This window comes from Scyliorhinus torazame, chromosome 22 (assembly GCF_047496885.1).
Source record: "Scyliorhinus torazame isolate Kashiwa2021f chromosome 22, sScyTor2.1, whole genome shotgun sequence".
In the NCBI taxonomy this organism is placed as follows: Eukaryota; Metazoa; Chordata; class Chondrichthyes; order Carcharhiniformes; family Scyliorhinidae; genus Scyliorhinus; species Scyliorhinus torazame.
The window spans coordinates 28,815,879-28,829,600 of NC_092728.1; positions in this window are offsets into that span (position 1 = coordinate 28,815,879).

Below are 13,722 nucleotides of genomic sequence, written 5' to 3' on the forward strand. Positions count from 1 at the left end.
GGAGAAGTTGCTGAACACAGCGGGTCTGATGTCCTGAAGTGCATATGTTTTAATGCAAGAAGTATTACGGGCAAGGCAGATGAACTTAGAGCTTGGATTAGTACTTAGAACTATGATTTTGTTGCCATTACAGAGACCTGGTTGAGGGAAGGGCAGGATTGGCAGCTAAACGTTCCAGGATTAAGATGTTTCAGGCGGGATAGAGGGGGATGTAAAAGGGGTGGCGGTGGTGCGCTACTGGTTAGGGAGAATATCACACCTGTACTACGGGAGGACACCTCAGAGGGCAGTGAGGCTATATGAGTAAAGATCAGGAATAAGAAGGGTGCAGTCACAATGTTTGAGGTTTACTACAGGCCTCCCAACAGCCAGCGGAAGATAGGTAGACAGATATTGGAAAAGAGTAAAAACGACAGGGTTGTTGTGATGGGAGCCTTCAACTTCCCCAATATTGACTGGGACTCACTTACTGCCAGGGGCTCAGACGGGGCAGAGTTTGTAAGTAGCACCCAGGAGGGCTTCTTAAAACAATATGTTGACAGTCCAACTAGGGACGGGGCTGTACTGGACCTGGTATTGTGAAATGAGCCCGGCCAGATGGTAGAAGTTTCAGTTGGGGAGCATTTCGGGAACAGTGACCACAATTCAGTAAGTTTTAAAGTGCTGGTGGACAAGGATAAGAGTGGTCCTAGGGTGAATGTTCTCAATTGGGGGAAGACTAATTATAACAATATTAGGCGGGAACTGAAGAACCTAGATTGGGGACGGATGTTTGAGGGTAAATCAACATCTGACGTGTGGGAGGATTTCCAGTGTCAGTTGAAAGGAATTCAGGACCGGCATGTTCCTGTGAGGAAGAAGGATAAATGCGGCAATTTTCGGGAACCTTGGATCACGAGAGATATTGAAGGCCTCGTCAAAAAGAAAAAGGAAGCATTTGTCAGGGCTAAAAGGCTGGGAACAGACGAAGCCTGTGTGGAATATAAGAAAAGTAGGAATAAACTTAAGCAAGGAGACTGGAGGGCTAGAAGGGGGGGTCACGAAAAGTCATTGGCAAATGTGGTTAAGGGAAATCCCAAGGCTTTTTACACGTACATAAAAAGCAAGAGCGCAGCCAGGGAAAGGGTGAGCCCACTGAAGGATAGGCAAGGGGATCTATGTGTGGAGCCAGAGGAAATGGGCGAGGTACTAAATGAATACTTTGCATCAGTATTCACCAAACAGAAGGAACTGGTGGATGTTGAGTCTGGATAAGAGCGTGTAGATTGCCTGGGTCACATTGAGATCCAAAAAGACGAGATGTTAGGCGTCTTGAAATATATTAAGGTAGATAAGTCCCCAGGGCCTGATGGGATCTACCCCAGATTATTGAAGGAGAGCAGAGAGAAAATTGCTGAGGCATTGACGGAAATCTTTGGATCCTCACTGTCTTCAGGTGATGTCCCAGAGAACTGGAGAATAGCCAATGTTGTTGCTCTGTTTAAGAAGGGTAGCACGGCTAATCCAGGAAACTGCAGGGCGGTGAGCGTTACGTCAGTGGTAGGGAAATTGCTGGATTGAATGCTTCGAGACAGGATCTACTCCCATTTGGAAGCAAATGGGCGTATTAGTGAGATGCAGCATGGTTTTGTGAAGGGGAGATCGAGTCTCACTAACTTGATAGAGTTTTTCGAAGAGGTCACAAAGATGATTGATGCAGGTAGGGCAGTGGATGTTGTCTATATGGACTTCAGTAAGGATTTTGACAAGGTCACTCATGGTAGACTAGTACAAAAGGTGAAGTCACACGGGTTCAGGGGTGAGCTGGCAAGGTAGATACAGAACTGGCTATGTCATAGAAGGCAGAGAATTGCAATGGAAGGATGGTTTTCTAATTGGAGGGCTGTGACTAGTGGTGTTCCGCGGGGATCAGTGCTGGGACCCTTGCTGGTTGTAGGAAATATAAATCATTTGGAGAAAAATGCAACTGGTCTGATTAGTAAGTTTGCAGATGACACAAAGGTTGGTGGATTTACGGATAGCGATGGGGACTGTAAGAAGATACAGCAGGATTTATATTGTTTGGAGACTATGGCGGAGAGATGTCAGATGGAGTTTAAAATGGACAAATTCGGGCAGCATGGTAGCATTGTGGATAGCACAATTGCTTCACAGCTCCAGGGTCCCAGGTTCGATTCTGGCTTGGGTCACTGTCTGTGCGGAGTCTGCACATCCTCCCCGTGTGTGCGTGGGTTTCCTCCGGGTGCTCCGGTTTCCTCCCACAGGGCAAAGGTGTGCAGGTTAGGTGGATTGGCCATGATTAATTGCCCTTAGTATCCAAAATTGCCATTAGGGGTGGGGTTACTGGGTTATGGAGATAGGGTGCAGGTGTTGACCTTGGGTAGGGTTCACTTTCCAAGAGCCGGTGCAGACTCGATTGGCCGAATGGCCTCCTTCTGCATTGTCAATTCTATAATTTTAAAAAAATGTTAGGTAATGCATTTTGGAAGGGCTAATGCAGGTAGGGAATATACAGTAAATGGTAGAACCCTCAAGAGTATTGAAAGTCAGAGTAATCTAGGTGTACAGTTCCGCAGGTCACTGAAAGGGGCAACACATGTGGAGAAGGTTGTCAAGAAGGCATACGGCATGGTTGCCTTCATTGGCCGAGGCATTGCGTATAAGAATGGGCAAGTCATGTTGCAGCTGTGTAGAACCTTCAATTCTGGTCGCCACGCTTCAGAAGGATGTGGAGGCTTCAGAGAGGGTGCAGAAGAGATTTACCAGAATGCTGCCTGGTATGGAGGGCATTAGCTATGAGGAGCGGTTGAACAAACTCGGTTTGTTGTCACTGCAACGACGGAGGTTGAGGGGCGACCTGATAGAGTTCTACAAAATTATGAGGAGCAGAGACAGAGTGGGTAGTCAGAGGCTTTTCTCCAGGGTAGAGGCGTCAATTGCTAGGGGGCATAGGTTTAAGGTGCGAAGGGCAAGGTTTAGCGTAGATGTACGAGGCACGTTTTTTACACAGAGAGTAGTGGGTGCCTTGAACTTGCTGCCGGAGGAGGTGGTGGAAGCAGGGACGACAGTGACATTTAAAGGACATCTTGACAAATAGAAGAATAGGATGGGAATAGAGGGATACGGACCCAGGACGTGCAGAAGATTGTAGTTTAGTCTGGCAGCATAGTTGGCACGGGGTTGGAGGGCCGAACGGCCTGTTCCTGTGCTGTACTTTTCTTTGATCTTTGTTCTGTGTTCTTCTCCCGGCTGCCATTCTCTTGACTGGAGTAAATTGGCTACATCAGCTTGGGGCGAATTCGGGTCCATCTCATCATTCCGGATGAGCCTGAACGAATTGTCTCGGTGCCAGCATTGTGTGTCGAGGTGGAGCTACTATCGTCGCAATCGTCGGACGGTGGGTGTGGCTCTGGGGCTTCGATGTACGTAATCTCGAAGGGGTCACTGGAATCATGCTCGGATTCGCTGGGAGTGGGGCCTGGTACAGGGGGATAATCATAATGTGGTGCGCTGTGGCTGTCGTCATTGTTGTCGCTGTCGCTGCTGGTTGAAGGAAGGGAGAGGTGGAGTCGTGCGTCTGGGGGTGGAGTTGAAGTCGTGTCTGAGGAGGGGCGGAACTGGCTGGGGGAAGGTAGGAATGCGTTATCTGTGGCCGGGGCGTGCTGCTGCGAGCAAGATGTGTTGTGTGTGGTTATTCTGCGAGCCATAAGCCTTAAGCTGGTTTATGTGAAACCACGCAGACTTGCCATTGGGATATGTAAACTTCTATACCAAGGGGCTGACTTTGTCTGGAATGGAGTACGGTCCGGAAACTTAAGGGGAAAGGAATGAACTGGGATTGTTAGGGAAAGCATCACTTGCTGTCCTACCACAAACTCTGTGGCGTGTACTGCTTTGTCGAAACAAGCCTTCTCTGTTTCCTCCGTGCCCCAAGTTTCACAGCTGTTGTGAGTTGGGCTGCGTTTCTATTCTCAATAAGCTTCTGTACAGCGTTTTCATGTTTCCATGACTGCGCGGGAGACCAAATCCAGTCCTAATAAATACTCTGTCCCCTTCATGGGGCATCCAGCCATGAGGGTGTGGGGGTGTATCCTGTAGACGTGGATACCGTGTTCCGTAAAAACATTAGAGCTAATGGGAGAACTGAATCCCAGGTGCTGTTGTTGAACTGCACCATTTTCCTGAGGGTGGCTTTTAATGTCCTGTTCATCCTCTCTACAATACCGCTTGATTGGGGTGGTATGCTAAAGTCAAACGTCTGCCTAATTCCGAAAATTGTGAGGACGTTTTCCATTACTCGTCCTGTAAAATGGGAGCCTTGATCGGACTCTATACTGCGAGGGAGGCCCCACCTTGTGAAGATGTGCTGTGTTAGGATTTTAGCTGTTGTCTTCGCCGTATTCGTTCTCGATGGAAAAGCTTCCACCCATTTTGTGAAGGAGTCGATGACCACCAACTCATAACCATTTCTGCAGGCTGGTAGGGGTCCTATATAATCTATCTGTAAATTTGTCGAGGGGGCATTAACGGGACGGGTATGACTAAGCTGAGCCTCTCTTGCATATCTATCCAATTGATCTGGGCACATATCAAGCAATTCTCAATGTAGTGGGTAACGTCGGCTTTTAAACCAGACCACCAGCAGAGTGGTCTGAGGTGGGGAAGGGTGGGTCAATACCTTGGTGTCCATGATTGTCATATAACTGACAAATGAACTGGTTCCTGTCCTGGCTGGGAATTACATAAATGTCTTATTTCAAATTCACACCGTCATGTGTGGTTATTGCGTTCTTATATTTATCATACGGGGCTGCGAAAGTTGCTTTCAAAACTTCCCTGAGCTTTTCATCTTCCTTCTGTGCCTTCGCTAGATCCTGAATGTTGGTCTGTGAGACCTGAACCCCGTGTACTGGGGTGCTTTCGGGGGTGTTCCAGAAATAACTATGTCTCGAACCTTCCTTCGCTCGGGCGTCTGCTTTAACGTTGCCAGGGGGTGGGGGGGGGGGGGTGGGGGGGAAGAACGGTGATGACTGCGAACCTTAATGATACGATATTTTCAATCCTTCGCTGTCTCTAAGATACGTCGGAGTAATGGGCCTGAGGGTAGTGGTTTTCCGTCTGCGGAAACGAATCCACACGTTTCCCACAGGGGTAGGAATTGCGTTAAACTATTACAGACATACAAACTGTCCGAATAGATGCCTGCTGGGGTCGGGAACGATTCGGGGTGGTCTACAATATAAGCGATTGCTGCCAGTTCTTCTGCCTGCGAGCCTTGATGTTCTGGCAACTTTAGTGAAATCTTATCTGGGCGTCCCTGTGCGTTCTTTACATAAATGCCGCAACAATATAAGCGATTGCTGCCAGTTCTTCTGCCTGCGAGCCTTGATGTTCTGGCAACTTTAGTGAAACCTTATCTGGGCGTCCCTGTGCGTCCTTTACATAAATGCCGCAACCGGTGATTCTCTTTCCATTTAAAACTGTGGAGGATACATCCACATACATTTTCAGGAGTGCGCACGGGTCTGTGGGCTGGGGTCTCTGGGGTGTACTACCTGCTTTCCTGGGAGGTGTTTTGGGTAAAAATGGGCCTGCATTGTGTTTTGTGGTGATGATCTCACACTCATGAGGGGTACCGGTATAATGCAAATTAGCGACTAGGCAGGTGTGGATCTTTGTTCTTTTAACTGTAATGTCCTATCCCTATAAAACAAGGCTGCAATGGGCTGCGCGGATTTGGCTGACTGTGCCATCTTTAAGTCAGCCGTCTAACAATAGCTGTGTTGGGGTGTGTTCATGAGAATGGTGATGGGGTCCTGTCCTGTAATGTAGGTGAAGTACTGTACTGCCCAAAAAAAGCGAGCAGGTGTCTTTCGCAGGCAGAAATTCTTTGCTCGATAGGATCTAACACGCGTGAGGTGTAATTAGTCACAGCGTTCCTCGAGTAGCACGGCCGAAAGTGCTCGGTCGGTGCTTGCTACATCGATTGCGTACGGGGATAGTGGATCTGGGACCTGTTATGCGTGCCCTTTTTAAAGCATCCACGGCATCCGTAAGCTGTGGAAGCCATTCCCAAGGTGCCTGTTTGTTGACAAGGTCGGATAGGGGCGCTTTTGTGGCAAAACCGTCAATATGGTTTCGGCAGTAGCCAACCAGTCCTAAAAGTGAGACATTGTGGGGAAGGGGCAATTTGACGATCCAATCAATTCTCGTTTGCTTGATCTCGCGTTTACCATGAGTGATTACTGCACCCAAGTAAATCGCATTTTCTTTCAAAATCTGGGCCTTCTTGGGGTTGACTTTACATCCAACCTGTTTGAGGAATCCGAGGAGTTCGGCGAGAAGCGAAATGAGCTCTCCCTTTGTGTCTGACTGTAGTCGCAAGTCTTCTACATACTAGAACAGACAATCGGGGGAAATTTTGCTAATTCATTTGCCAGCTGTCGTGGAAAATGGAGGGAGAGTTGTGGAAGCCTTGTGGAAGACACGTCCACGTATACTGTTGTCCCTGCAATGTAAAGGCGAATTTGTATTTGTCCATTCCACACTGCCCCATCTGTCTCATAAATCTGAACAAAGCCCTGGACACCCCTGATGGAGACAGATTTTGTCCCGAAGAGATCCAGTACTCGGCTCCTGGTCACAGTTTAAGTAACCATCCAAAATCGGCTGATGCGAATCCAAATTGATGATGGAGGCCAAAAGCTTATTAATAAAATCCACATCGTCACCGTTTGGAGCATAGACATTCGAAGAACTACCTGACGTTCCCGGGATGGCACAGCAGAAAATACAATGTCTACAATTGGGGGGGTCAGGGAAGATCTTCATGGCAGAAAACCGAACACATTTATTGATTAATATTGCCACTCCTCTGGGTAGAACCATGAAGGGAAAAATCTAAAATGTGTCCAACCATCCGTTTCGCAATGTTGTCTTGTCCCTCAAGTGATTCACTTGAAAAAAATACCACTTCGGCATTTATACTCCAAAGGTGAGAAAATTACGTCAAACAATCCACTGTGCCATCGATCGCCCTAACATTCCAGGTGTCCTCCCAAATACACCTCACTCAATCAGACGTCAGATATTTCCACCAAGAGGGGTTATCCAACAGTTAAATAGAAAGTAGAGCAAACAGGCCCGCCCAAGCTGAACTTTGTTATAACTCCACGGAGGTGAAGGAATAAGGATGATCTGATTCTCCGTGACCTCCATGCAATATGAAATCTGTCAGCAACAGAGGAGACCTGCCTGTTAAAAAAACCTTGACCTGTGTGCAGGTCCTGGAGTGATACTCTTCGGGGAGTGGTGAGTTTTGGTGTACCACTGAGGAAACTTATTCATTGATTTCCACCTGCTGTTTTATGAGTGCCGCTTTGATGGATGCAACACTGACGATGAGGATAAAGTGGAGCTGCGATAGGAGCGAAGTACTATGCACTGAAGGCCCTTCATCTACGCCTCGCAAGGTGTTAAGTCCATCAGACGAAATGTAGCAGGTTGGAAATTGGAGTAAGTTAATGAGGGTACCGATCACTGGACGCAATATCTTGAGCATATGAGATGTTTATTTTGCACCAACTGGATCGTCTGTGAGAAAGGCAGCCAGTAACCTATTAACAGCTTGTCTTTGTTTGTATGGACGGTGGGGGGAGGGGGGTGCTATAGCCTCAACAGAAGTCTAAGCTATGCAGATGTGCCGGATTCGGACTCGTTCCCCCGCTTTCGTGGTCCTGGTTGGGAAGCAATTTTAAGTGAAGCCGCCGCTGATTGCCCAGAAGTACTGGTTCCAAATGGCCATTCAGGCCGAGTTTGAATCTAATAGTGCTTTCAGGCAAGCATAAGAAAGTACACCGAAAGTTGGAAGTTCAACGGCACACACAATGAGTCAGTCGGTGACAACTTAGTCCATAGAATCTGAGACACGTCACCTGTACGAAAACGTTTGGCAGGAAATAACCTAGATAAGCCACGTGAGGGAGAGATACCTCTCTCTCTGGCAAGCGTGCTGAACAAGGGGTCCAGGAACTACAGAGAATGGTGGTGCTGAACCTGAAACCTAAAGCGCGCAGTGTTCAACTGTTGCTCAGGAGCATGCCCCCGACAGTGGGATGACTATCGCAGAGACACTGGCCGCCGACCAGGGCATGGTGTGCTGCCACACATTTTCTCATAACCGAGACGAACAGGAGTACCAGCACCCACCGACAGCCACTGGCCACGTACGCTACAAGGGCTGTTGACAGCACTAGGGACTGCTTTCTCGCCGTCGCACGCGGCGTGATCGCTGATCTAGAGATCCAGTCACTGTGAGGAGGCCAATGGAAGCTCCTCCCAACAGTTACACTGCCTAGCCTCAACATGGTCGTTCCCCTGCACGCGTAAGTGTGCAGTCACTTCGGATGGGGTGGATATTTTAACAGCGATATCCGTGATCATGTTCGGCACTTTCAACCAGATCACGTTCAGCCTCCAAACATTGACCCTTTGAGACGCCAACATCCGCCTTGTTACTTATACGGGGGAACTCCTGGTGACCCCAAATGTCCCAGTATTGGGTATCCGTTGGCAACTTGCCTCTGGTGGTCGTGCACAGCAGCGGGCCAGGTCTTTAAGGACAGGGCTGGCTACGGAATCTACAGTCGGATTGGTAGCGTGTCTGCTGAATGCACCCGCGTGGCCATGAAGGCTTTCTGGTGAGATGCATGTTCTGTTTCCAGGGTGGTTTGGGCACTATAAAGGGAAGCAGACCCGCGTCAGCGTTGGCCTTATGGAACTACCACCTTACGTTTGTGTACGACCGCTAACTTATGAATTGCAGCCTCAAATGGACGCTGAGTTAGGCCATTTCGATGGCCTGAAAATCATACGGTCCACCCAATTCGTAAATTAGGCAATGACGGTCGTGCTCGTCATGAACCCTCATTGCTCGGCACAACCTATGTGGGGGCTATAAAATAACAGTCATCCAAGCCACATGATTGAAGCGCTATCCCTTTCCTCATATTGAAGGCAAATGCGCTAAGCTCAGCGATGGCTAACACTTTCCAAACTTGACATGAGCCACATGTTCCTCCCAGGTTATGGCCCCAGAATCCTGAGGTATGTGTTCATAAAAACAAACTGTGGACTGTACGCATCTACCAAACTGCCTGTTGGTTGTTCCCTCATGTGCACCGTCTTCCAGGTGGAAGTAGAAAACAACCTGCGCGGGCTACCACATCTGCCTGTGTACGGAAAATGTTCTAGTTACAGGCTCATCTGACAAGAACGTTTGGATAATTGAGCCAAAGTCCTCCAGAGATTTGAGGAGGTTGGCGTTCACCTCTGGAGGGAAAAACGACCCAGGCGAGGTCATTTCCCTCGGCTGCCGCCTGGACCGCCACGGGTTGCACCCTGATGAAGAGAAGTACAGCCAATTTGGCAGTCCCCATACACAGCAGGCCGAGGGAACTTTGCTCATTTTTATGCCTCGTGAACTATCACAGGAAATTTACCCCAAACCTGGTCACACAATTAGCCTCCCACTCCCTCCCCAACGCCTGTTCAAATAGGGAAAACTGTGGGAATTACCCCAGGCGCAGGACACAGCTTAAGCAAGGGACAACGACTATCACCCTCAAAACCGCTAGCCCACCTTGACCCATCCAAACCACAACTGCTGAAGTGCAATGCTTCCCCCTACAGGGGTAGATCTGTCCTCACCCACCAAATATACGACAGGTGAGTTGCAGCATGGACGTTTGCAGACTTTGAGAACAACTATGCTCAGATCGAAAAGGAAGGTTTGGCCGTGTTATTTCGGGTGGAAAATGTTTACCCAGCATTCACCTTCCCACCGGGCCACTCCCACTAACCTTGGCCGATGACGTCTCCATTTTATGGTCTCCCTCCTGGTCATGGCCTCACACATCCTGGCCTGGACACAGATGGATCCGCCGTTGTACCTGACAATCACAACATTCTGTGCGGAGCTGTACCGAGCTGTTCCCGGCGATCAGAAAACGTACATTTGCAAGCCAAATAGTTATCCTGTGGGGAGCACGTGTGGTGCGACGGCACGGTCTGCTCTTGCAAGACCTCCACAACGGACTCCCAGGCGCATCAAAGATGAAGATAATGGCCTGCAGGTACGTGTGGTGCGCAGGGATTGACGCACATTGAAAAACTGACCTACCTCTGTACGCCATGCCAGGAGCATTAAAGGCTCCCTTTAATGGCGCTGCTCCAGGTCGGCCGTGGTCGCGCCTTCACATCCACTTCACGGGATGCAGGGGCACAGTGACAAAGCCACCCGGTGACGGGACCAATGGTTAATGTTGGCACTGAGACACGGTGCTTGTACAGTATGTAGATTCTACCCTGTCTGCGTGGGTCTCACACTCACAACCCCAATGATGTGCAGCGTCGGTAGTTTGGCCACGCTAAATTGCCCCTTAATTGGAAAAAAAAATATTTTAAAGGTGTCTTCTGGACGTTTTCAGGTCCAATGTTTCTAATCCCCCTAGATGATCACTCGGAGGATGGAGGTCCACAGGATATAGGTTACGACGGTCGGGCCACAGTTGAACCGTTATCTCAAACATTCAGCACACACGGCATAGCTGGCGTGCTAATTTCCGACAATGGGACGACATTCGCAATTGTGGAAAGTGGGTCATTCATGTCTGCGATTAGCATTCGTCTCTGACGAACTGCCCAGTACCATCTGGCATCAAATGAACGAGAAGAGCGGACAGCTCAAACGTTTAAACTCGGCATCAAGAAGCAGGACCAGGGTTCCTGGGAAACTCGACAGGCACGCTTTTTGTTTTGTTAACACATGACGCTCCACATCATGACGGAGCTACCACCGGCCGAGGTGTTGATGGGGCTCATCTGAATTTGGTCTTCCCAGATATTGTAAGGAAGGGCCGCCATGGCAGAATCGAGGAGGATGCAGCAGCGTTACGGACGTTTGCCACTGGTGATATTGTGCACGTCCGGAATTTCTGGGAACGAGTCAGATGGACCCCGCGCATGACGTTGGCACAAATTGGACCAGTTTCGTAAAGGGTGCGGATACAAATTCCTGAACCCAATCAGCATGTGACATGTCTCCGCTGCAACATTGTCGAGGTGCCAGAGCATGTTTCAGAAACCCCGATTGAGAGCCCTCTACCACCTTAATTGCACCCCCTCTCCCGCGCGGATGCAGCTTCCACCACTGTCCCTGTGTTCGAAGATGCTGAGGCGCTCGTCGAGGTGTCGCTGAGCTTTGATTCTGAATCAGACATGGATATTTGCCTCCACCAGAGTCAGCAATGTCAGAACCCGCAACCGAGTCAGCCGAGTCAGGGTTGCCCAGACACTCCTCGCTAAAATGCAGTTTCCCCGTCAGGTATTCATCTCCAGGTACTACAATGACAATGCACGACATCAATTTCCAAGCCAAGAAGCCGATAGGCCCTTGGTATCAGTCAACAAACATGGACATCACTTGGCGGGGGCCGCGGCGTTATAACTATCAAGGCTGTCAAGCAATAAGGAGGATGTGAATGCCCATGACCTTAACAGAATGTTAACTTCGCTGGTAGCGGGGTTCGGCCTTCCCATTATAAGGGATGCCTCAGTCGTGGAAAACCCCTGAACTGGATGCAGGTCGAGGAGGGGGACTATTCGGGAAGTGGATGTTTTATTATACTACTAGTAAACCTTGTACATCGTTTTCGACGTTCTTTTTCAGCCGTGTTGCCTTAGCAGATTTATCAACTGTAAAACTCGCCAACAATATTAAACAGTAAAATCAGAAGACCCAGTCAGCAAACTATTCCGAACTCATATCCCTTCGCTGCCCTTGACCACAAACACTCGTACACCTACATATGCATGGATATATTAGCGATGCAAGCATAAAGAGCTAAAACCTACATCGACTAAATCTAACCCGAAACTGAAGAAAACATAAAGTTTATTAACTTAAACACCACGCCAAAAATGTGCTGCAATCAACTGCTCAACACCACTTTCGAGATTGAAATCTTGGGCTAGCGGCTCCCATCCGGAGCAAAGATAAATGCCAATAGAAAAACTTGCAAGTATCAAAACCATTAAAACATAATACTCCAACAGGGAGTTATAAATTTTCGAACAGTTGAACCGAAAACCCACGTAAAACAAAACCCCAGGCCTAAGCCCAACTTATAAAACATTCGACGCCAACAAGAACAGAAAAACGTAAACATGAACAAGAAATCTGAACAGTCACATATCAACATGTCCATTGTGAACATCTACCAACTCCAATGAACCGGCGCGCAGCGCATCCTTCTTTACAGAGTTATCCATGTTGCCCTGTCCATGAAACAATTCGGCGTCTCCCTCAAAAGTCACGCTTCGCATGGCCAGATACACAAAATCAAATCGGTTGCTGCTGCCGTACAGAGCGGTCTGGGCATATTGAACGCCACCTGCTTATTCGCCAGCACGGTGTGCCAGTTCCTGGTCGATTGTAATGGCTTGCCCTTCCCGTTTGTAGTGGTGATGCTCCTGCGCCAATTTCAGGACACTATATTTTTCTTTGAAGCTTTGAAATTTCACGATTACTATTGGCCGTGGTTTGTTGGGATGCAGTTTCCATTGCAGTTCAAGCTCACGATGGGATGTGGGTCAACCTCCTCCACCATCTTCCCAACCATCTACTGTGAAAAATGAAAGATATTGTGAACATTGGAATATAAACCTTTGGCCATTTTTGTGGTAAAAAGCTGGGGTGAGAATGCGTTCTACTGCAGTGGTCATGCTTTACAAAGGGATTTTTTTTCTCAGGACCCCGGAACTGTTCGGAGCCAGGAGGTGAAATTGACCAGAGGCATATAGAACATAGAACACAGAACGATACAGCGCAGTACAGGCCCTTCGGCCCACGATGTTGCACCGAAACAAAAGCCATCTAACCTACACTATGCCATTATCATCCATATGCTTACCCAATAAACTTTTAAATGCCCTCAATGTTGGCGAGTTCACTACTGTTGCAGGTAGGGCATTCCACGGCCTCACTACTCTTTGTGTAAAGAACCTACCTCTGACCTCTGTCCTATATCTATTAACCCTCAGTTTAAAGCTATGTCCCCTCGTGCCAGCCATTTCCATCCGCGGGAGAAGGCTCTCACTGTGCACCCTATCTAACCCCCTGATCATTTTGTATGCCTCTATTAAGTCTCCTCTTAACATTCTTCTCTCCAACGAAAACAACCTCAAGTCCATCAGCCTTTCCTCATAAGATTTTCTCTCCATAACCAGGCAACATCCTGGTAAATCTCCTGTGCACCCGCTCCAAAGCCTCCACGTCCTTCCTATAATGCGGTGACCAGAACTGTACGCAATACTCCAAATGCGGCCGTACCAGAGTTTTGTACAGCTGCAACATGACCTCCTGACTCCGGAACTCAATCCCTCTACCAATAAAGGCCAACACTCCATAGGCCTTCTTCACAACCCTATCAACCTGGGTGGCAACATTCAGGGATCTATGTACATGGACACCTAGATCCCTCTGCTCATCCACACTTCCAAGAACTTTACCATTAGCCAAATATTCCGCATTCCTGTTATTCCTTCCAAAGTGAATCACCTCACACTTCTCTACATTAAACTCCATTTGCCACCTCTCAGCCCAGCTCTGCAGCTTATCTATGTGTTCAGGCTGGGCGAATGCACTCTGGCTTACCTGGGGAA